The sequence below is a fragment of the Gopherus evgoodei genome, chromosome 3 (assembly GCF_007399415.2).
Source record: "Gopherus evgoodei ecotype Sinaloan lineage chromosome 3, rGopEvg1_v1.p, whole genome shotgun sequence".
Taxonomy (NCBI): domain Eukaryota; kingdom Metazoa; phylum Chordata; order Testudines; family Testudinidae; genus Gopherus; species Gopherus evgoodei.
The window spans coordinates 36,178,853-36,201,430 of record NC_044324.1 but is presented as its reverse complement, the minus strand read 5'-3'; the positions used below and the strand labels follow the sequence as shown (position 1 = coordinate 36,201,430).

Here is a 22,578-nt window from a genome sequence, read left to right as displayed (position 1 = left end):
TCTGACCGACTCTATTGCTCAGCACCTCAGTTCCCATTGATTTTGCAAGCCCAAGGATTTTTAATGAATTCATAAACTCGGAGAGCGTATCCTACATCTGAGAATTGCTAATATAGTTCCTATTTTTCAGAAAGGGAAAAAAAGTAACCCAGGAAACTACAGGCCTGTTAGTTTGCCCTCAGTTGTATGCAAGATCTTGGAACAAATTTTGAATGAGAAAGTTGTTAAGGACATAGAGTTAATGGTAATTGGGATAAAATACATTTTTTTTACAAAAGGTAGATTATGCCAAACACACCTGATCTCTTTCTTTGAGAAGATTACTAAAAAATTTTTAGACAAAGGCAATTCAGTAGATCTAATCTACCTGGATTTCAGTAAGGCATTTGATATAGTTCCACATGGGAAATTGTTAAATCGTGGATGCTGGGGATTAATATGAGAATTGAAATTTGGATAAGGAACTGGTTAAAGGGGAGACTGCAACAGGTCATATTGAAAGGTGAACTGTCAGGCTGGAAGGAGGTTACCAGTGCAGTTCCTCAGGGATCAGTCTTGGGACCAATCTTCTTTAACATTTTATTAATAACCTTGGCACAAAAAGTGGGAGTGTGCTAAAACAATTTGCAGATGATGCAAAGTTGGGAGGTATTGCCAATACAGAGGAGGACCGGAATATCATACAAGAAGACCTGGACGACCATGACAACTGGAATAATAGAAATGGGATGAAATGTAATAGTGCAAAGTGCAAGGACATGCACTTAGGAACTAACAACAAGAATTTTTGCAGCAAACTGGGGCTGTATTCGCTGGAAGAGACAGAAGAGGAAAAAGACCTGGATGTATTGGCTGATCACAGGATGACTATGAGCTGCCAATGTGATGCAGCTGTGAAAAATGCTTATGCAGTCCTAGGATTCATCAGGCAAGGTATTTCCAGTAGAAATAGGGAAGTGTTAGTACTGTTATACCCACTGGTGAGACTTCATATGGAATACTGTGTGCAATTCTGGTCTCCATGTTTAAGAAAGATGAATTCAAACTGGTGCAGAGAATGACTATTAAGATGATATGAGGAATGCAAAACCTACCATATGAGAGGAGACTCAAAGCACTTGGTTTGTTTAGCGTAACCAAAAGAAGGCTGAGGAGAGATATAATTGCTCTCTATAAATACATTGGAGGGATAAATACCAGAAAGGGGGAGGTATAATGTAAGTTAAGTGCCAGTGTTGACACAATAATACATGGATATAAACTGGCCATTAACAATTTTAGGCTTGAAATTAGGTGAAGGTTTCTAACCAACAGAAGAGTTAAGTTCTAGAGTAGCCTTCCAAAAGGAGCAGTGGAGGCAAGAAACCTAACTGGCTTCAAGACTGAGCTTCAGGGCCGGTGCTTCCATTTCGGTGGCCTAGGCAATCGCCTAAGGCGCCAGGATTATTGGTGGGTGGCATTTTGCCGGAGGGGCAGCAGGCGGCTCCAGTGGAGCTGCCGCAGTCGTGCCTGCGAAGGGTCTGGTGGTCTGCGGCTCCGGTGGAGCTGCCACAGTCGTGCTTGCGGACAGTCGGCTGCTCGCGTGGCTCCGGTGGACCACCCGCACGCACGACTGTGGCAGCTCCACCAGAGCCGCGGGAGCAGCGCGCAGGACGGCTAAATTGCCATGCACCTAGGGCACTAAAACCCCTAGTGCCGGTCCTACTGAGCTTGATAATTTTATGGAGGGGATGATATGATGAGACTGCCTAAAATGGCATGTAACTGATCTGTGACCACTAGCAGAATCTCCAATGACCGGTGATGGGACACTAGCTGAGGAGGCCTCTGACTTTCTACAGAGAATTATTTCTCAGGTGTCTGGTGCCCGTATGCTCAAGATCTAATGAATTGCCATATTTGGAGTCGTGAAGCAAAGACCCTGTGAGTTTTTTGCCTTCCTCTGCAGCCTAGGGCACTGGTTACTTGCAGATTTAAACTATCATGCAGGTCCCTTCTCTATCCAAAATGGGCATGAATCTAAGGAAGAGCAAGCCTTCTCTTTTTCTGGGATAGTGCATATTTATTGAACAAGGTCTGACTCACCATGTACTTGTCCCCTCTGGATGGAGTAGTATAATTTAAATGGACTAGAAACATTTATTTAGCCATTCAAAGATGTTGATGAAGACAATGGTTAATTGGACTAGTCTTTCATACCTTTATTCCTCCCCAGTATAGCTATTTTGAGAGTGATTACCCCCAAAGTCCTGTTTTTCATGAAGACTGCAGGATTCTTGAAATGGATGTTTTTGAAAGACACCAGAATAACATCCTTGGGTGCTGAAATCTTCTGTCTTTTCCATAGATGAGGAACAGCATGGACAGTGGTACTGCACACTGCTTCTACTGCATCCCACCAGCGTTACTCAGTCCTGGCTTGGAGGGTCTGTTGTTAATTACTTGGGTTCTTGATGAGTACTCGCTCATTCTCCTTGCTGGAGTAAGGTTTTTGAAGAAGGTTCATTGGTACTATCCACATTTCCCCTGAATTACACAATATCCCTGAATAGAATAACATTTTCCCTAGAATAAAGCAGGATTTCTGAAAACGTTGAAGTGGCCTGATCCTATTTACAGTTAAGTTAATGTAAAATATTCCATTTACTTCTGTGGAGCCAAGACTGACATTAAAATCATCTCCATAGTCATCCATTCCAAAAGTACAAAATGTTGTCTTTCTTCCTTCTCTCCCTCTATTCCTCACCCTCTCTCTCTTTCTCTGTGTTATAACCAGGAGGGACACAATATGGGTTCTTTATTTATTAAACTGAATTTGAGTGACACAACCAGTAATTCATCACAGTCATCTCTAGTGGTTAGGGTTATGGATAGGATATTGCATCATGGTATTTTCAGTTAGACTCGCTGTCATCCAAGCTACCCTAACCATTATTGTCATTTATTATGTGTTTGTGCATTGCCTAGAACAATGGAGCCCCAGGGCTTCGAAATGCTGCCATAACATTAATATTAAATAATAAACAGAGTTTTTAAACAAAGGATACAAAAAACTTCAGGATCCAAATGACTGTATCAGGCAATATAGGACTTGCAGACAAACCTTTAAACTCTACACAAAATAATATGTCAGTGAAATTGTGGGTGTCTTTATGATGATGGGGAAATGGTGGACTCATAGACTCTTAGATTTTATGGCCAGAAGGGACCATCATGATCACTTAGTCTGACCCTCCTACACATCGTAGGCTACAGAACCTCTCCCACTCACCCCTGTAATAGATCCCTTACCTGTAGCTGTGTTACTGACATCCTCAGTTTGGTTTAGAAATGTTGCTAAAGGCAACATATCAGTTTCTTATTGCTTTGTTAGATCAGCCTATCTGGTTGAACATTTGAAGTAGAAGATGTGGCAAAAAGGACAATGATTAATATAGAAAGATGGCATTTAATGTATAAATGTATTTTAGAGAAAGAAGAGATGCAGTTAAACATAAACTTCTGACTCTCAGCCATACTTCTAAAGGATTTCAGTGGAACAGAAGTTTGGTCCAATAATTAGAGCAATAGCCTGGGATGTACAGGAACTGTGGCCAAAACCCTGTGCTGCTACAGTCTTTGTGTGTGACCTTGGAGGAGTCACTAAGCTTCTCAGTTCCTCCTCTGTAAAACTGGGATAATAATACTCATCTACTTCACAGGGTTGTTGTGAGGATAAATTTTTAAAAAGATTATGGGGCACTCAGATGCCAGAGTGGTGAGGGCCAATTAACTAGGCAGGTAAGTTTCTGAAAGTTAAGTATTATACTATGAATCCAGTGATCTCATGTAGATATCCTACATAAAATATTTGAGACTAGGTTAATTCCAAAATAACAGTGATGTTTCATTTTGAAACACAATAAACCCATATCAACACTAAATCATAATATAAAATGGATATAAATTAGCTTTCAATTAAGAACACAAGTTCAATCCATGTGACGGCTTCATCTTACTCTCTCTTCAAGATCTAAAACCTTCATCCATCTTCAGTCCTAAATCCTCTTCTATTTTCTGCTTAATCTTTTCCAATAAATTCATGATGGCCTTCATTTCCTGGGGCAAATATGGAATTTCTTGATTGTTGTAAGTTATGGTTTTACAGAAAAGAATATCCAGATGCTACATTGGTTTTAAGTAGCGTATGGTGGGGTGTTCGTTTTGTTTTGTTTTGTTAGTTTGTTTTAGTTTGATTTTTTTAATCCTAGTACAAATGCCGTCTTTGAGCCTGATTGAAGTCACTGACAGGATTCCCACTGCATGTCATGGGCTTTGGATCAGGACATTCATTGTGGAGTCAAAATCAGAAAACAAAATGCAGCATCTTTTATAGTTTATATGTTGCTGCTGAAAGACGTGTTTTATCCTGCATTATGCTACACTGCATGCAACAACAATAGTAGAGCTGGATGAAACTTCGAATTTTTGTGTGGCAAGAAATTCCAAGATTTTGAAAATTAGTTTCACCTTTAGGATAAAAAGTTGAAATCTCTGATTTTTTCACCAAGTGAAATATTTGAAAAAATATGGAATTTTGTCCATATGAAAACATTTGATTTCAACTTGTATTTTAGTATACATTCTAAAGTAATGTATGTGAAAATCACAATATCAAAATTAAACAAACCGTTTCAGCCTTCTTAACTACTCCCATGAAACATTTCAATTTCATCAAATCAGCATTTTCTAACTGGAAATTTTAACCAGCTCTAATGTATATGAAATGAGAGGCCAATTTATCCTCAAAGATATTTCCATATATATAGGTTTTCCTATTGATTTCAGTATTAATAGATTTGTGATGCAGACCTCCAAGAATCCAACAAAGCTGGTGGCTTCCATGTTGCTGGATAAAGCTATGATTCATATATTTTGGACATTCTCAGTCTATAGACAAGAACACTTGTGACTAAAATCAGAACATTCTGCCTATAGAAAAAGAATTACTGGTCTCTATGTAATTCCAAGTCAACAAATGGCCACACCACAAAACTAGCACTAATCATTTTCATGTGTTACCTAGCAGCTCTGTGTTCTTGGGGAACCATGGTGCAGTACGCACCCTGTCTGACTCACGAAAGACATTCCCTCACCAGGCTCTGCTTGAACCAAAGCCAATCAGAACAAAGACTTAAAAAAACAATGAAAAGGCAGTGGGAGACACACCTAAACCCCTGGGATAAGGGTGACAGGATTAAGGAAACTCCCCTAGCCTCATTTGCATCAAAGATGGGACAAGGAGGCTTCTCCATTAGCATATAGAATGGAGAACAGAGATTCCAAGGCAAGAACAGGTTTCAGAGTAGCAGCTGTGTTAGTCTGTATCCACAAAAAGAACAGGAGTATTTGTGGCACCTTAGAGTCTAACAAATGTATTTCAGCTTTCGTGGGCTACAGCTCACTTCTTGGGATGCATAGAATGGAACACACAGACAGGAGATATTTATACATACAGAGAACACAAAAAGATGGAAGTATGCATAAGCAAGAACCACACTGAACTCTGGGACCAGAAAAGCAGGAAGCACTGCATAATGGGGGATTTCAGTTCCAGATGTTAATGAACCCACAGCTTCACACACACAGCTTTGTAGTTATCAGACCAATTCTAGTAATAAATCCTTTACTGATATCCAAAATACTGATGCTATCTAACTGCAATGTGAGCTCCCTGGAAGGAACTCTGCCCAGAGCCAGGAATGATCAGCTCTCATGGTCTAGCCTGAACAAAACAACTCTGGTATACTCCTTTGAGCCATCAGTTTACCCATAAACAGATATAGTGTTCTCCCTTGAACCATTGCTGTTTCTCTACAAAAACCCCTGCCCATGCTCAAGTAAGTGTTCCGAAGCCTGGATCCAAAATCTGCATCGGTTCCATTGGGACTTCATCTTCTCCTGACTGATCATGCTGGGGGCTCTGCCTGTCTCCAGCACTCTGGATCCTCACCTACCACCACCACCTGGGACCCCCGATTGCTTCAAGCTTCACGGAGTGGTGAGAATCCAGCTCTCTCTCTCTCTCTCTCTCTCAATATAGTCTTCTGAACCTGACTTGTGGGATCAGTTATAGTTTTCTAAACCTGATTTTATAATCAAATGTAAGATTTAATATTATAACTATTTTGTTTGTTTGGCTCCCCTTCTATGGTGATTACCTGGCAATAAATAACTTTAATGATTAAGCTGGTTGCTTCTCTCTCTCTCTCTCTCTCTCCCTCTTCCCATCTGTAGCAACGCTTCTCGTACCTAAGCTACAAGATCCCTGCAATGCCCAAAAATCCTGTGAGGTTGGCTCATCAAGTGGGTTATTACCAGAACAATTTTAATGTGAAAGTGGGGATAGGCATGTGCTGAACCATATGAGGGTGGCAGCTTGGAAGTGCTGCTCAACCCATCTGCTGAGTCCAGGGATATATGAGGGTGACAGCTTGGGAGTGCTGATTAACCCAGACCTCTCAGACATGGGTGTGTGTGTGGGTGGGGGGTTCGTTCATCTGATTCTGGGGCTGGAATAACCCAACCCTGGGGAACCTAGGTCCTGCAAAATAGCTTTATTGGGAGGGAACTTGAAGCAAGAGTTCCATATGAGAACACAAGTGACACAAGCAGTACATTGACAGAATTACAGAACCCGCACCCCCAGAAGAATAACCGTAATAAATGAGCATACCCCAAAATAATGGGCAAATCTGGTAACCCAGGATTAATGGGCCCCCAAAGCTATTGCATTTACACCTGTGTAAATTGGGAATAATTCCATCCAAACTAACAGTTACAGTAATCTGAACGCTAAGAACTTAATTTGCATGAAAATAGAATTCCCTTACTCTGAAGGTGGTCTTTCCAGGATGGAATTTGAGGCACATTGGGAGGTCTATTTTTTTTTGCGTACTCTACCATTCCTGCTGATAAAGACCTTTATTCACTAGTGCAAAAATTAAGGCGATTTTCATATGTTAAAAGAAAAAGAAAACGATTCTCAATTGACTCCAAATTATCAAAGAGAAAATTAAAGCAGCAATGGAAGTTGTAACAAAATGCTCACTTAAAGTTAAGCACGGGTTTATGTACTTTGCTAGATCAGGGCCAAAGTGCCCCATACTTTCAAGATCAAGCCCTAAGTGAGAAGAACTATCAGGCCCAGAGACTTTAAGTGAGCTGTTTTGCATCAGTGTACCTGTTATTTTCTGAGAGGCACTAGGAAGTCACAGAGCTAAGTGGATTCATTTCCTCCAGCATAAGTAATACTTCCTCAGTAGACCCAAGCGAACTAGTGAGTCAACGATCTAAGTAATCAGAAGCCATCTGTGAGTCATTGCCATATATTGCACATCCTGTCAATAATTTGTATGTGCCTGTCATAACTTTCCTACTCAGATCTGAACCTTAGAGTTCAGAACATGAGAAGCTAGCATGAAACCTCCAAACCTAATTACCAGCTTGGATCTGATATCGCTGCCACCAGCCAGAAAATTCCAGTGTCTGGCTCACTTTGGTCTCCCCAAAACCTTCCCTGGGGGACCCCAAGACTCAGATGCCCTGAGTCTCACCACAAAGGGAAATAACTCACTTCCCTTCCCCCTCTTTACCTCCTCCCAGATTTCCCCGCCCTGGGTACTCTAGGATATTCCCTGCTTCAAGTCCTTGAAACACAAGTACCGAGAGATCAAATCTCTCTCTTCCCTCACCCAGAGAGTATGCAAAGTCAGGCTTAGTAAATCTAACACAAAGAGATTTTCCCCCTCCCTTCGTTCCTTAGCCTTAACCAGTGAAAAAACTCAAACAGGTCTTAAAAAGAAAGCTTTATATAAAAAGAAAGAAAAAGACATAAAAATGGTCTCTGTCTCAAGGTGACAATATACAGGGTCAATTGCTTTAAAGAAAAAACGAATAAACAGCCTTATCCAAAAAGAATACAATTTAAAACATTCCAGCAACTACACACATGTAAATACAAAAAAACAATATAAACCTATTGTCTTACTATCCTTGTACTTACAACTTGGAAACAGAAGATTAGAAAGCCTGGAGATAGAGAGATCACTCTCAGAGCCGAGAGGGCCACCGAACCAAGACAAAGAACACCCACCCAAAAACTTCCCTTCCTTGACATTTGAAAAATCCTGTTTTCTGATTGGTCCTCTGGTCAGGTGTTTGGTTCCCTTTGTTAACCCTTTACAGGTAAAAGAACATTAACCCTTAGCTATCTGTTTATGACAGTGCCCTCTTTAAAAAATGATGCTGTCACACTTCCATCAGAGACAAGAATGTGTGGAACAGAGAATGTCTGTTTTAAAGTAATAATTACAAGTGTACAAACCTTATATTGGTTATTATTCTTGCCTTGAAATTCTTATTTAATCATTCCTAATTTACTGCTAAAGTGCACAGTCATTAGATCTTATTACAATGAGTAACAAGTCTTTCAAAGATAATGAAATTTTTGCAAATTATGTTTCAGAAATGATACAAACACTTGAAAATGGCGTACTTACAGAAAATAATATTTTGTTATATTAATTTCTCTTGTAGAAAACGATAATATTTTAGTTAATCCACATACTACGTAAAGATCCCACTGCCTTCTAACTGGAATCCTTTTACCTACACACTTTAATTAGCCTTTTCTTCAAGGTTTAATTGGCACTCTTCTTTCTAGGTCTGAGAGGATGCCGGTTTATTTTTCTAAAGAAAAACAGTGTGTTGAGACAGTTTCTCTCGCTTTTGACTTGTTAGAGTTTGATTACAGTCTCCACTGTCTATTTGTCTATATCTCTTTATGATCTTTGCTATTATAATGCACCCGTCACTGCAGTATCTTGTCCACTTAATAAATCAGACTAAGCTATTATGTAAATGAAGTGGTCATGCTACTGTGTATGACTTGGAGATTTTCTGAAAGATGATACTAAAAGAGGTTATCAGAGGCACTTTCAGAATTTATTAAACTCGGCAATAGCCAATCTTAAGAAATTATACATTTTACAGACTATCAAGAAAAAATGTCTTTTGAAGTTCCATTAAATATGAATAAATATCTGAGATAAGGAGTTGATGACCACTATCACAAGAATTGTATATTTCCTCTGACGTTTTATAGGTTAAATGGTTTGAAAATAAGTACCAACATTACTTGGAACTGTGTGTGTCATACAGTGGAATTGCTGGGTCTCGATCATTCATTCCCATTAGATGTCACAGCTCAGTAGATGCAAATAAGTTTAGATTATCCTTTTATTTTGTTTCATATGTAAGTAAATTTTAAACAAAGATACATTTTATCTATGTAGCTATAGACTTGCTAATGCAGCATTTTTTGTTTAAAATGATAAAATCAATGTGAAATATATCATAGAAGATTAGGGTTGGAAGAGACCTCAGGAGGTCATCTAGTCCAACCCCCTACTCAAAGCAGGACTAACCCCAACTAAATCATCCCAGCCAGGGCTTTGTCAAGCCGGGCCTTAAAAACCTCTGAGGCTGAAGATTCCACCACCTCACTAGGCAACCCATTCCAGTGCTTCATCACCCTCCTAGTGAAATAGATTTTCCTAATATCCAATCTAGACCTCCCCCACTGCAACTTGAGACCATTATTACTCCTTGTTCTGTCATCTGGTACCACTGAGAACAGTCTAGATCCATCCTCTATGGAACCCCCTTTCAGGTGAAGATTGCTATCAAATCCCACTCTGCTCTTCTTTTCTGCAAACTAAATAAGCCCAGTTCCCTCAGCCTCTTCTCATAAGTCATGTGCCCCAACCTCATAATCATTTTCATTGCCCTCTGCTGACTCTCTCCAATTTGTCCACATCCTTTCTGTAGTGGGGGTCCCAAAACTGGACACAATGCACAATACATCCCACACACAGATGGAATACAAGCTGTCAGGAACAGTATCCCTGATGATGACACAGCACAAATTGTTGCTGAACTCTGCGACTTTATCTTCACACACAATTATTTCAAATTTGGTGACAATATATACCTCCAGACCAGTGGCTCCGCCATGGGCACCTGCATGATCCCACAATATGCCAACATTTTTATGGATGACCTGGAACAATGCTTCCTCAGCTCTTGTCCACTCATGCCCCTTCTCTGCCTGTGCTACATTGAACAGGGAGGGATAGCTCAGTGGTTTGAGGATCGGTCTGCTAAACCTGGGGTTGTGAGTTCAATCCTTGGGAGGGCCATTTAGGGAACTGAGGTTACCAAAAAAAAAAAAAGTCTGGGAATTTGCCCTGCTTTGAGCAGGGGGTTGGACTAGATGATCTCCTGAGGTCCCTTCCAACCCTGATATTGTATGAGTCCATGATGACATCTTCATCATCTGGACCCATTAGAAGGAGACTCTGAAAGAATTCCACCATGATTTCAACAGCTTCCACCTCACCATCAACCTCAGCCTGGACCAATCTACCCAGGAGGTCCACTTCTTCCTAGACACCACAGTACAAATAAGTGATGGTCACATTAACACCACCCTATACCAAAAACTCACCAACAGCTATGCCTATCTTCATGCCTCCAGCTTCCACCCCAGACACACCACATGATCCATCATCTACAGCAGGGGTCAGCAACCTTTCAGAAGTGGTGTGCCAAGTCTTCATTTATTCACTCTAATTTAAGGTTTTATGTGCCAGTAATACATGTTAACATTTTTAGAAGGTCTCTTTCTATAAGTCTATAAAACAAAACTATTGTTGTATGTAAAGTAAATAAGGATTTTAAAATGTTTAAGAAGCTTCATTTAAAATTAAATTAAGATGCAGAGTCCCCCGGACTGGTGGCCAGCTCGACTGCTGCCTTTGGCACGCGTGCCAGAGGTTGCCTACCCCTGCTTTAGACCATCACTGACAGGGGCGGCTCTAGGAATTCTGCCACCCCAAGCACGGCAGGCAGGCTGCCTTCCGTGGCTTACCTGCAGACGGTCTGCTTGTCCCGCGGCTTCAGCGGACCTCCCGCAGGCCGAAGTCGCAGGACCAGCGGACCCTCCGCAGGCACACCTATGGGAGGTCCGCCGAAGCCGCGGGACCTGCGGACCCTCCACAGGCAAGCCGCCAAAGGCAGCCTGCCTGCTGCCTTCACGGCGCAAGCAGAGCGCTTCCCTGTGGCTTTCCGCCTCACGCACGCGCTTGGTGTGCTGGGGCCGGAGCCGCCCCTGATCACTGATAGGTGTTTGTCTAAATTGTTCTTAAAAATCTCCATTGATGGGAATTCCACAAACTCCCTTGATAATTTATTCCTGTATATAACTATGCTTATAGTTGGAAATGTTTTCCTAATATCTAAACTAAATCTCCCTAGCTTCAGATTAAGCCAATTACTTCTTGTCTTACATATTCAAAGACTGTTATCAAGTTCTCCCTTGGTCTTTATTTCTCCCAGGTTTAAATGTCCAGGTTTTTTATAACCTTCTCTCATAATTCAGGTTTTTAAACCTTTCATCATTTTTGTAGATCTCCTCTGGGCTCTCTAATTTCTTTCACTATTCTTCCCCTGTCATAAACGGATAATTAAGAGTTAATAGAACAGAAGTACTTCATCTGTCTTTTGCCTGTCAAGGGTTAACAAGATCAGTGAGCCAGGCTGTCACCTGACCAGAGGACCAATCCGGGGACAGGATACTTTCAAATCTTGAGGGAGGGAAGTTTTTGTGTGTGCTGCTAGTGTTGGTTATTGTTCACTCTGGAGGCTCAGAGGGACCAGATGTGCAACCAGGTTTCTCTCCAGTCTCCCTGATACAGGCTCTTATAAGTTCAGAATAGTGAGTACTAGGTAAATAAAGTGAGTTAGGCTTATGGTTGTTTTCTTTATTTGCAAATGCGTATTTGGTGGGAAGGAGTTTAAATTTATATTTTGCTGAAAGGATTTTAATTTGTACTTGAATACTTAGGCTGGGAGGTTATTCCCAGTGTTTATAGCTGAAAGACCCTGTACATATTCCATCTTAAATTTACAAAGATAAATTTTATTGTTTTTTCTTTCTTTAATTAAAAGCTTTTTTTTTCATTCTGGTGAGACCCCGGGGTATGGGTCTGGATTCACCAGGGAGTTGGTGGGGAGAAAGGAGGGAAGGGAGAGAGAGAAGCTAATTTCTCTCTGTGTTAGGATTACTGTCTCTTTCAGGGAGAATCTGGGAGGAGAAGAGAGAAGGAGGGGAAAGGCACATTTTCCTCTCTGTTTTAAGATTCAAGGAGTTTGAATCACAGTGATCTTCCAGGGTAACCCAGGGAGGGCAAGCCTGGGAGAGGCAATGGTGAGGGAAAGGGTTTACTTTCCTTGTGTTAAGATCCAGAGGGTCTGGGTCTTTGGGGTCTCCGGGCAAGGTTTTGGAGGGACCAGAGTGTACCAGGTACTGGAATTCCTGGTTGGTGGCAGCGCTACAGGTTCTAAGCTGGTAATTGAGCTTAGAGGAATTCATGCTGGTACCCCATCTTTTGAACGCTAAGGTTCAGAGTGGGGAATTATATCATGACATCCCCCTTGTTGGTAATATTAATTGTGTTAAACATCTGGTCACAAATAACCTCTTTAGAGGAGACTGATGCAATATAGTCACTAAACACCTTAGCCTTCTTGATGTCATCCATTATTAGATCTACTTCACTATTAAGTAGAGGACCTACACTTCAACTTTTTCTTGCTTCTAGTGTATTTATAGAAACTTTTATTATTGCTCATAAATTGCTGTTGCTCATTCTTAAGAATTTGTCCATGTTGCCATTTCTTGCAGGATTCTTTTTTAATTTTCAGTGTCATTAAATAACTTCTTATATAGCCAGATTGGCCTCTTACTATTCTCCCTATCTTTTCTTTGTATTGGGATAGTTTGTTGATGTACCTTAAATATTGTGTCTTTGAAAAACTGCCAGATCTCCTGTCCTTTTTCCCTTAGATTTTCTTCCCATGAGACCCTACCTATCAGTTCTGTGAGTTTGTTAAAGTCTGCTTTTTTTTAAGTCCATTGTCCTTGTTCTGCTGCTCTCACTCCTTCCTTTCCTTAGAATCACGAAATCTATCATTTCAGGATCACTTGCACCTAAATTACCTTCCATGTTCAGATTCACAACCAATTTCTCCCTGCTATTTTAAGCTGATCTAATTTACACAAAGAGGAGAAGGTATAATTGAGGTGATTATATTCTTCCTACTTAACTTTTTGTATGGCTTCATGCAATGCAGCATGATAGTGATTAATGAAGATTTGTACAACAGTGCAGAAGTCAGGAACCTTTAACTGACTATTTACAGATTTTTTTTTTTTTTGCCAAATGTGGTTGCACACTTTTTGTAAATAAAATGAAAATAATAAATCCTTATTTTTTAAAGAATTTAACTGGACAGCCCTGAAACATTCTCCCTAACTTTAACAAGATTTTAGTAATTCTTGATAGCTTTTATTTATGTATTTCCTATATCTGAATACTTGTATGTGCTAGGAATTATTTATAAAAAACAGTGTATGGTTTAGAGGGATAATTGAAACTGTCATTTATTGTTGTTGACAGCTGTGGATAAATTAGCACCAAATTAAAAGCCAACAACTATCATGTTCATTTAATAAATACAGTATTATTTAAATCCTTTAATACATGAGTCATTTAAAACCTATTGTTAGAAACTATTCAGAAACAATATTGATAGGGTAATTTTCTGTTGTATTGCTTTTACTGCAGGATAGATGTGTGAAGTCTGAATAATCATCTGAATTCAAAACAGAACTTTAAAACGTCTGTTGAAATTTTGCAACATTTTCTGGAAAACTCTTCCCTACAATGAGATGCTGCATGCAAAAATTCAGGAAGATTGTTTGTATGCCAGAGAAGTTAAAGGGGAGTTAAATATTGAATTTATTGGGAAAGCTCCTGGCACTTTGATCGTCACTGTGAAGCAGCTATTGCTCATTCATAAGTACCATCTTCTCCAGTCATGAATGTGCTTACTTGGTTAGCCAATACCTGATGTGTTACTATTTTGCCAAGGCCAGGCCTACTTTGGTTTGCAGCCTTTGGTTCATGCTGTCAGTTATGCATAGGGCTTCAGCAAGGCTGACATAACCAGCTTGGGACATATGTTGAACACCAGCTGGCTTACTCCAGTTAGCAACTTACCTCTATAAATTGCTTTCCAGGGGGCCATTATAGTATATGCCTTGGCCAGCTTCACAGTTATGCCTGCTCAAGTTGCATTTCTCCATCAACTTTCTGCTAGCTGCTGAATTGTACAGTTTAAAGTTCATATAAAAGTTTATACAAAGTTCCTCCACATTCTTTGATTCTCTTTAAATTTATTTTAACAGTCCATTGTACACACAAGGTCACTTCAAGAACTGTTATTCTCCAGCAGGCAAGAACAGCTGTATAAATCTTTCATTTCTGTTCTCCCTGTTCTAACAATGATGGGAGGAACCTTGATATGTATGGCTGAGCTGAGTTTATGCCTTATTAATTGAACAGTTGCATTTCTGATTGTTCCACTCTGTAGTCAAGCATTCTTACAAACACACTATTTGGGTTCAGTTCCTTTTATTTACTGCCTCTTTCAGCATAGATGTATTTCACTAACCTGATAGCATAAGCATGTTTGATTATAAACATTAAACTTAATTCTTATCACTTAAACAAAAAGAAATTAGTATGAGTGCAACCCCTTTCTTTCCTAACAGGGTGTCCCAAAGCTGTATCATTTATAGTTGACTACCTTTTTACATACATTTTAATTGCAATATTATATTCAATCACGTTCCCTATTTTACAGCTGTATCTGGCACGTCACACAAAATCAGTGTTTAAAAATCATATCTAATTAATATCAATTAATTTACTTTTTAGGTCAGGGGAAAAAAGGAAGTCTCTAGATGCACCAGTGGTACACTGTTGAGAAAGGCAGAAGCAACTTGGAGTTTCCTTAGACCACTGAAGAAATCTAGCTGTTAGACCTGTGGTTTTTATTCTCTTAACACTCTTTTCTATCTTTTCTAAAGGCCATGATGCCTGGGCAATTCTTAAATAGGAATAATTCATAACTTTGGGACCTTAGTTACTACACAGTGTGATTAAAAAGGTCACAGGAAACTACAAGGCCAGTGTATACATTAAAGCAACTCAACCTTAGTTTAGCTTAAGCTTTTGGTATTTTTCCAATTCATTATTTTCCAGATGAAGCAAATGCATGTAATTTGGTTTCTGTATAAATTCTATGACATTTTACATGTTTTTCCCTGACCCCTTTGAAAGATGTGCTATCCCTTCCTTTATGCAACTAGAAATGTCACTGAGTTGCACGTGATTTCATGGCTGGCAGAATATTGATTTCTCTCCACTGACTGAGATGTGTAGCATAGCTCTAAATTACTTTAAAATTTCAGATAAGCATGAGACGAAAGTGGACCTTAACTGGCATACTTTACAGTATCACTGAATTGCTTGTTTAGCACATTAACTTTTTATAACAATGCATCAGACTCTCTGGGTCTTTAACCTGGGTCTATGGGAGTCTTGGAAAGCATCACACTCTAACCTTTCACGTGTCAGCTCACAGAGAGCACTTGGGACTGGGGTCAATGAAATCCAACTGGGGCACAAGCCCCACCCTTACCCTCTGATTGGGTCGCAGCCCCAACTGAAGCCAGAGGAGGAGTCAGAAAGTTGTCCATATAACTGAACTTCATACTGTCACAGTAGCATTAAGACTCAGCAACTGATCTGCCTTTTCTGGTACTCCATAATACAGGCCTTCATGACATCCTGCAAACCAAGACAACATGCCACAAACCCTCTGGTCTACTCCAAACTTTAGACACTCCATCCCAATCCTGGGCTGGTATTACATTGGATTTTATCATGGAGCTCCCACAGTGCAACAGATTCATGGCAATCTTGACAGTGGTAGACCACTTCACTAACATGGCCCATTTACTTCATGTGTTTCATCTCTATGACCTACCAGATCGCATCACTGCCAGTTGAGGGTCACAATTAAGCCCAATTCTGGCATGAGGCCCTAGGTCTTTTAGGGGTCTACCTGCACCTTTCCTCTGCCTACTACCCTCAGTCCAAAGGCCAGACAATAAGCTCAATCTGATGTTAGATCAATACCTATGATGTAATATTAACCGCCATCAAGATGATTGCTCCTTGCTATTGCCCAAGAGGAGTTTGCATTCAATAACCCAGATCATGATTCCACAGGAAAAAGCCCCTTCTTTGCCAACTATGGGTACCCTCCCCATTTCCACTTACAACTACCTATGATCTCTCCTAGCCTGACCATCACAGACTTGGTGCAGAGGATTCATCCAGTCCAGGAGGAAGTAAGGGGCTACCTAGAAAAAGCAAAAGCTGACTTCAAGTGATATGCAGACCACCATGGTCAACTAGGCCTCACTTATCCAGTGTGACAAAAAGCCCGGTTGTTGACAGAGCATCTCCACACAAACAGATCGTTCCATAAGTTGAAATTCCAGTTTCTTGGCTCTTATCAATACTGCCACCAAGTTAACCTGGTCATTGTTCAACTACACCTACCCTGATTGCTTAAGATCCACGTGGTATTCCACATCCCTCCCGAAACCCTGTTCCAAGAATTTGTTTCCACACAGGACCAAACTACCTCCTTGACCGGTGTGTGTATAAGGCCACAGGAACACATTGTGCATGAGATCTTGAATTCCAAATGCCAGTGGGGTAAACTTTTTTTACCTGATCAACCGGAAAGGATATGGCTGGGAGGAGCATATGTGAAAGCCAGCAGAAAAACCATCACACTTCAGTTCTACATGTATCAGCTCACAGACAGCATCTGGAACCAGGTTTAAGAAGCCCAAATGAGGCACAACCCTGACCCCTACACTCTGATTGGGCCACAGCCCCCATTTAAGCAAGAGGAGGAAGCAGAAGTTGTCTGTGCAGATGGGCTTCATTCTGCCATGGGCCACTAGTGTGGTGTTTATTTGTTCTTTCCTTCTGATCCAAACCTTCTGGGATCCTGACCCTTGGTAACTGGCTTCTGGTTTCCTGCTCACTGCTTCCAGTGCCTGAACCTGACCCCCTGGTAAGTTGACTTGGCCTGATTCTTGATCCCTACTCTCCAGTTTTTCTCTCAATCCTGATTTCCTGGTGTTCCAGCAAGCCCTGAATCCTGGAAATTGTGTCATGGTCTTGATCCTCAGCCTGTGCCTAAACTAACCCTTAAGCCAGGCTGCCTACACTCTGGCACTAACACAGTTGTTGCTAGAGCACATTAGCAGGCACCCTAGATAGATTGGGGTATCCTAGGATTTATGGTGCTGTCATCATATGCCAATGTTTGCCAGGCAGTTTTGGATTTCCAAGGGACTATGGCCTGATCCAAAATCAACTGAAATCAATGGAAAAGCTCCATTGATTTCAAAGTGCTTTGGAACAGGCCTTCTGATGCTGTTTTAGAAAAACTCTTTGTAGGGGAGGGAACCAAAATACTACACCACAGAGTGTGCTGAAAGCACTTGCTTCTTCCTTAGTTACAAAATGAAAATGGATAAGTAGGGTCTAATTTTCCTCTTATCAATTTATCCCTGATCCCAGACTTTTTGAATAGGTGTTTAATCAGTGAGAGTTTTGCATGCAAAAATAATTCAGAAATTAAAGTAGCTGGTGTGTTGGGGTTGGACTGTTGCACATAGCAACCTCCTGGTATAAAGTAAAATATAGCTTGTTCATAGTACTTACTTTGGGCTTAGTTCTGCCCCCTTGGTTCCCATTAAACATTACTCCATTATTCCCACTGAATTAACTGAAGCTACTTGAGAAGTACAGTGCTGTGAATGAGAGTGGCAGAATCTACCATTAACCATCATCTTTTTCTCATTGGGTTGAAAATAGCATAGATGTCTACATCCCTCAGACGGCTACAGTGGTGATTATCCTACTGTGCAGTGCTGTTGTGCACCACAACCAGGGCCGGCTCCAGGCACCAGCATTCCAAGCTGGTGCTTGGGGCGGCAGTCTGAAAGGGGCGGCAGCCTGTGTTTTCGCTGCCCCAAACAGCGCACCGAATTGCCGCCTCGGACAGCGGGGGGCAGTCCGCGCGCCTTTAGGGCGGCAGGCGCGTTTCCGCGGTGGCAGCAATTCAGCGGCAGTTTCTATGTTTAGCTGCCAGCAGCAGCTTCAGCTAAACATAGAAGCTGCCGACGAATTGCCGCTGCAGTGGAAACGCGCCCGCCGCTCGAGGTCACACGGACTGCCCCCGCTGCCACTGCGGCAATTCGGCTCGCTGCTTGGGGCGGTGAAAACTGTACAGCCGACCCTGACCACAACCAGTGCACAGGGTTATTATCTGTATATGTAGCCACACCTTTGTGCCAGGATTCCGATATGTGTCATCTCACACATATCAAAAGCTGACTTTTTATAAATTTTTTAGTCTGAGCTCTTAAAGGACAAATGAGTGTGGAAGGAGATTGGATGTGGATAAGTGGATCTTCCTACTCCACTACTGGAAGAAAACCTTGTGTACAGCAGCCATTTTGCACAGCCAGAGGACTAATTAGATAAGCAGCAAAGGTGACCGTCAGTGACCAGTCTATGACCAGGAGGGAGAGCACTGCTTATGACTGAATCTGCCCTTCTCATAGACTCATAGACTCATAGACTCTAGGACTGGAAGGGACCTCGAGAGGTCATCGAGTCCAGTCCCCTGCCCTCATGGCAGGACCAAATACTGTCTAGACCATCCCTGATAGACATTTATCTAACCTACTCTTATATATCTCCAGCGATGGAGATTCCACAACTTCCCTAGGCAATCTATTCCAGTGTTTAACTACCCTGACAGTTAGGAACTTTTTCCTAATGTCCAACCTAAATCTCCCTTGCTGCAGTTTAAGTCCATTGCTTCTTGTTCTACCATTGGAGGCCAAGGTGAACAAGTTTTCTCCCTCCTCCTGATGACACTCTTTTAGATACCTGAAAACTGCTATCAGGTCCCCTCTCAGTCTTCTCTTTTCCAAACTAAACAAACCCAATTCCTTCAGCCTTCCCTCGTAGGTCATGTTCTCAAGACCTTTAATCATTCTTGTTGCTCTTCTCTGGACCCTCTCCAATTTCTCCACATCTTTCTTGAAATGCGGTGCCCAGAACTGGACACAATACTCCAGTTGAGGCCTAACCAGCGCAGAGTAAAGCGGAAGAATGACTTCTCGTGTCTTGTTTGCAACACACCTGTTAATGCATCCCAGAATCATGTTTGCTTTTTTTGCAACAGTATCACACTGTTGACTCATATTAAGCTTGTGGTCCACTATGACCCCTAGATCTCTTTCTGCCATACTCCTTCCTAGACAGTCTCTTCCCATTTTGTATGTGTGAAACTGATTGTTCCTTCCTAAGTGGAGCACTTTGCATTTATCTTTATTGAACTTCATCCTGTTTACCTCAGACCATTTCTCCAATTTGTCCAGATCATTTTGAATTTTGACCCTGTCCTCCAGAGCAGTTGCAATCCCTCCCAGTTTGGTATCGTCCGCAAACTTAATAAGCGTACTTTCTATGCCAACATCTAAATTGTTGATGAAGATATTGAACAGAACCGGTCCCAAAACAGACCCCTGCGGAACCCCACTTGTTATACCTTTCCAGCAGGATTGGGAGCCATTAACAACTACTCTCTGAGTATGGTTATCCAGCCAGTTATGCACCCACCTTATAGTAGCCCCATCTAAATTGTACTTTCCTAGCTTATCTATAAGAATATCATGCGAAACTGTATCAAATGCCTTACTAAAGTCTAGGTATATCACATCCACCGCTTCTCCCTTATCCACAAGGCTCGTTATCCTATCAAAGAACGCTATCAGATTAGTTTGACATGATTTGTTCTTTACAAATCCATGCTGGCTATTCCCTATCACCTTACCACCTTCCAAGTGTTTGCAGATGATTTCTTTGATTACCTGCTCCATTATCTTCCCTGGCACAGAAGTTAAACTAACTGGTCTGTAGTTTCCTGGGTTGTTTTTATTTCCCTTTTTATAGATGGGCACTATATTTGCCCCCTTCCAGTCTTCTGGAATCTCCCCCGTCTCCCATGATTTCCCAAAGATAATAGCTAGAGGCTCAGATACCTCCTCTATTAACTCCTTGAGTATTCTAGGATGCATTTCATCAGGCCCTGGTGACTTGCAGGCATCTAACTTTTCTAAGTGATTTTTTACTTGCTCTTTCCTTATTTTCTCTTCTAAACCTACCCTCTTCCCGTAAGCATTCACTATACTAGACATTCCTTCAGACTTCTCAGTGAAGACCGAAACAAAGAAGTCATTAAGCATCTCTGCCATTTCCAAGTCTCCCGTTACTGTTACCCCCTCCTCATTGAGCAGTGGGCCTACCCTGTCCTTAGTCTTCCTCTTGCTTCTAATGTATTGATAAAAAGTCTTCTTGTTTCCCTTTATTCCCATAGCTAGTTTGAGTTCATTTTGTGCCTTTGCTTTTCTAATCTTGCCTCTGCATTCCTGTGTTATTTGCCTATATTCATCCTTCGTGATCTGACCTAGTTTCCATTTTTTATATGACGCCTTTTTATTTTGTAGGTCACGCAAGATCTCAAGGGAAAGCCAAGGTGGTCTTTTGCCACATTTTCTATCTTTCCTAACCATCGGAATAACTTGCTTTTGGGCCCTTAATAGCGTCCCTTTGAAAAACTGCCAACTTTCCTCAGTTGTTTTTCCCCTCAGTCTTAATTCCCATGGGACCTTGCCTATCAGCTCTCTGAGCTTACCAAAATCCGCCTTCCTGAAATCCATTGTCTCTATTCTGCTGTACTCCTTTCTACCCTTCCTTAGAATTGCAAATTCTATGATTTCATGATCACTTTCACCCAAGCTTCCTTCTACTTTTAAATTCTCAACAAGTTCCTCCCTATTGGTTAAAATCAAGTCTAGAACAGCTTCCCCCCTAGTAGCTTTTTCAACTTTCTGAAATAAAAAGTTGTCTGCAATGCAGTCCAGGAACTTATTGCATAGTCTGTGCCCCGCGGTGTTATTTTCCCAACATATATCTGGATAGTTGAAGTCCCCCATCACCACCAAATCTTGGGCTTTGGATGATTTTGTTAGTTGTTTGAAAAAAGCCTCATCCACCTCTTCCGCCTGATTAGGTGGCCTGTAGTAGACTCCCAGCACGACATCACCTATGTGTTTTTTACCCCTTTTAGCCTAACCCAGAGACTCTCCACCCTTCCGTCTCCTATGTCCATCTCCACCTCAGTCCAAGTGTGCACATTTTTAATATATAAGGCAACACCTCCTCCCTTTTTCCCCTGTCTATCCTTCCTGAGCAAACTATACCCATCCACACCAACATTCCAGTTGTGTGTATTATCCCACCAAGTTTCAGTAATGCCAATAATATCATAGTTGTATTTATTTATTAGCACTTCCAGTTCTTCCTGCTTATTACCCATACTTCTTGCATTTGTATAAAGGCATCTAAGATACTGGTTTGATCTTGCCTCCCAGCTTTGCCCTGACCCTCCTTCCTCTCTGCTATTATAGCCCGTGCTCCCTCCTGTTTCCAACCCATCTCCCAGGTCTTGTTCCCCACTTACCTGTGGGCTTTGCTCACCTGTCCCCGTCGAACCTAGTTTTAAGCCCTCCTTACTAGGTTAGCCAGTCTGTGCGCAAATAAGGCCTTTCCCCGCTTCGAAAGGTGAACGCCATCTGTTCCTAGCAGTCCTTCCTCAAATAGCATCCCGTGGTCGAGGAAGCCAAAGCCCTCCTGGCGACACCATCTTCGCAGCCAGGCATTCACCTCCACGATGCATCTGTTTCTGCCCGGACCCCTACCTTCAACAGGAAGAATTGAAGAGAATACCACCTGCACTCCAAACTCCTTAACCCGTACTCCCAGAGCCCTGTAGTCACTCTTGATCTGCTCAGTGTCACACCTTACAGTATCATTTGTGCCCACATGGATGAGTAGCATGGGGTAGTAGTCAGAAGGCCGGATAATCCTCGACAGTGCCTCTGTAACATCTCGGATACGGGCCCCTGGCAGGCAGCATACCTCCCGGGATGAACGGTCAGGGCGACAGATGGGTGTCTCCGTCCCCCTCAGCAGAGAGTCTCCAACCACCACTACCCTACGTTTCTTATCAGTGGTGGCAGCAGACCTCCCAGCCTTAGGGGTACGAGGCTTCACCCCCTTAACTGTTGGGGGTGATTTCTTCTCTCCTGTATCAAGAAGAGCATAACGGTTATCTTTTACCACAGCAGGAGGGTTCGCAGCAGCGGTGGAGCACTGCCTGCTGCTAGAAGTAACCAGCTGGCTGTGTCCACCCTGAGCCTCCTCCTCCACTGGTGTGTCAGATACACCCTGAGGCATCTCCTCCTTCACTGGAGTGTCAGTAGTCCTGTCAACTGGGACAGCACCATCAGCTGTCTCCACATGGATACTGTCCAGGAATTGCTCATGGACATAGATGTTCCTCAGCCTGGCCACCTCCTCCTGTAGCTCTCCCACCTGCTGCCTGAGAGATTCCAACAGTAGG

General features: G+C 41.8%; 1 long non-coding RNA gene across 1 annotated transcript; it reads right to left on the bottom strand.

The window, feature by feature from the left end:
- Positions 1-1,076: 1,076 nt before the first annotated feature.
- On the bottom strand, positions 1,077-17,999 carry LOC115647480. Its single transcript, XR_003999330.1, has 3 exons — positions 17,986-17,999; positions 12,822-12,823; positions 1,077-1,303 (listed from the first exon to the last, which is right to left on the bottom strand). It is a non-coding gene; the product is annotated as an uncharacterized LOC115647480 (long non-coding RNA).
- Between the last annotated feature and the right edge of the window lie 4,579 nt (positions 18,000-22,578).